The sequence below is a fragment of the Sparus aurata genome, chromosome 3 (assembly GCF_900880675.1).
Source record: "Sparus aurata chromosome 3, fSpaAur1.1, whole genome shotgun sequence".
Classification (NCBI taxonomy): domain Eukaryota; kingdom Metazoa; phylum Chordata; class Actinopteri; order Spariformes; family Sparidae; genus Sparus; species Sparus aurata.
The window spans coordinates 25,582,086-25,584,758 of NC_044189.1; the positions used below are offsets into that span (position 1 = coordinate 25,582,086).

Consider the following 2,673-nt stretch of genomic DNA (forward strand, 5'->3'; position numbering starts at 1 on the left):
ACATATTCATAGTATAGTTGATTCCCACTACACATATGTGACCCTTGTGCGCTGCTGCCTTGAGTGGCCAACTTAACTGATAACAGTGGGAGCTTAGTGTTGATGCAGCCGTGTTACATGTTACATGTTACATGTTTTTTGTTGCCATGCTGTTTGAATGGGTGAACATGGCAGCTGTATATAAAAGTCAAAACCATTTTCCAGGTATTTATCAAGCAAACACAACACATTGGTTTAATCTTCCATATTTAATAAAGTACCACACACAAGCAACAAATAGGCTTTCAGTACAAATAAAAGATACATAACATTGTAAGAAATTAATTGCAGAATCACAACTGACTGTGACGCTGATCATTAACAGGATAACAAAGCCAGAAAACAACTGCTGAACATCATCCATCTCTGAAGGGTTCGAAATTTCGGAGAACTCAGCTATACTCATTGATCATTTACAATATGTAATTATCAAAAACATATTAATATTTTTCAAACTTATCTCAAGCCTCACGACAGTTTTCACTAGATGAAAGTCACAAACAGATATCTGTGTGTTTGAATTTTTGAAATCTGAAAACCTACAATTCAACATTTTAAGCAATAGAAACTGGAGCTGTGTCAAACACATTAACAAAAGCCATTAGTAGTGACGGCACAGACAATATGTAGCCAAACTCAATCTTAAAACAAAATTGGACTGTTGTCTTAAAATTAGTAGCTTTTTTCTTTACTGAGTGTTAACGTGTGAGAAAACCATGATGTCCTCTGCTGAATCACCACTCAGCCACTCGACCCTAAAAAAGAAAAAAAAAATGGAGACGTGTGGTTTAAAGGAGTCATCACCTGGTTTTTTACGCATCCAGTCCACCTTGGATCGCTTTGGATCAATTCTTAAAACTTATTAGAAATTAAAAAAAAAAAAAAAAATCAAACATAGAGCTTGTTCTGACACTTTTTCATACCGCGACTTTCTCACGCGAGATTACGCGCGAGGTTTTGACTGGTCCGGATGTGCATTGTATTAATATGTAATGAGCGCGGGTTGATTGGCTGCAGGAAGGACAGAGCCGGAATGGGGGGCGAGCCTGCATGCACATAGACTCCAAAACATAAACAGCCTCCTGTCATGGCGCACACACTAAATGACGAACCTTACGGAATTCAGGCATTTATGTATGAGCCGGAGTCAGAACCCGAACAGGAGAGTGAAGAGGCAGAGATGGTGGAAGAGACGCGTTTACAGCAGGATGTCTCTGAATGGTAAATTCTTTTTTTTTCTTTCTTACTTTTTCATTTCGGTTTATGCAAGTAGCCTCCTGTGGTAACATCACCACAGGAGCAGAGTCAAAATCTCGTGCTTTAGGAATGCGCGCCCTTGTGCGCTATTCCTGTTCGGAAAAAGAGCCAAAGCGAAAAAACTGAGCCACTTTCAAACTCCAGCTTTTCAGGCAAGTTTCAGCTGAGGTCCAACACCAATATGCATGTTTTAACAAGAGAAATTGCGATTTCCGGGTGATGACCCCTTTAACTGGGTAGTTTGGGGACAATGGTTTTAATTGAGAGCTGGATAAGAATATCGATACCACTCTTGTGTGTGTCTGGGAAATATACAGCTACAGCCAGCCGACAGTTAGCTTAGCTTAGCACAAACACTGTAAACAGGTAAACAGCTAGCATGGCACCATCGAATGTTAACAGAATTTGCTTTGCAGCACCTCAAGCTCAGTAATTAACACGTCATATCTTGTTTGTTTAATTTGACAGGTACATGCTAGCTGTTTCTAAGCTAAGGAAAGCTAACAGGCTGTTTACTACCTGGACAAATCTGAGAGTGTTGTCGATGTTCTTGGCTAACTTCCATTAAGAAAGTGAATATCGGAGGCAAAGTGGAATACCTTCCTCTTCCTTGCTCTTTCGTTCCCTGTGAAAAGTCTGTCCGTCTGTCTCGATCCAGCGCAGTTTCACATCTGGCAATCCATGTTTTTCCAGTCTAGCATGCAGCTTCAGAGAGAGAGAGACAGAGAGAGAGAGTGGGAAAAAACATTTCATCACTACCAACCATTGACACAATGCTCTTCCTCTGCATGCACAGAATGTAATGGTGGACATGAAGCCCAGAGATGTCTTACTTGTGATTTTAATGTTTTCTTCTGTAAAAATGTTAAATCAATTGAAAAACAGCAGAGACATGGTCTGGGAGCTGTGTCTATTTCAAACATGTTTATTTGCTGCAAGGGTTACTAGGAGTTTCAAGGAGAACTTTACTAGCTTTCTATGTCATTCTGAGGGGTTACGTCATATAAGAAAAAGCCTCATTTATGACAAGAACATTACGTAACTCAGTATAAAAGTAAACCTCGAGTACCTGCTTCAAAATCTGCTGCTGGATCGCAGGATCATTCAGGTCTGTGTCTGACTCAAACTTCAACTTCAACATGGTCCTGTGCAGAATTGGACTTTGACAGATAAAAAAGTGGCTTTCCTCACAGTCAGTAACCAACCACTTCCCTGTGGTCGTGTCCACGATGGCACATGATGCTACAGGAGCCCCACTGTTGTCGGGCTGGCCGGTGTTCCAGTTAGTGAAGCTGGTGGGACTGTGGTCTGACCAGTAAGCCCACCTCTCTCTGTGAAGACCTATCCAGTGTTTTTTGGACACCATTTGGGCGAGTT

General features: G+C 41.1%; 1 long non-coding RNA gene across 1 annotated transcript; it reads right to left on the reverse strand.

Moving 5' to 3' along the window:
* Positions 1–418: 418 nt before the first annotated feature.
* On the reverse strand, positions 419–2,435 carry LOC115578809 (uncharacterized). The gene is made up of 3 exons (XR_003983538.1): positions 2,366–2,435; positions 1,896–2,001; positions 419–794 (listed from the first exon to the last, which is right to left on the reverse strand). It is a non-coding gene; the product is annotated as an uncharacterized LOC115578809 (long non-coding RNA).
* Between the last annotated feature and the right edge of the window lie 238 nt (positions 2,436–2,673).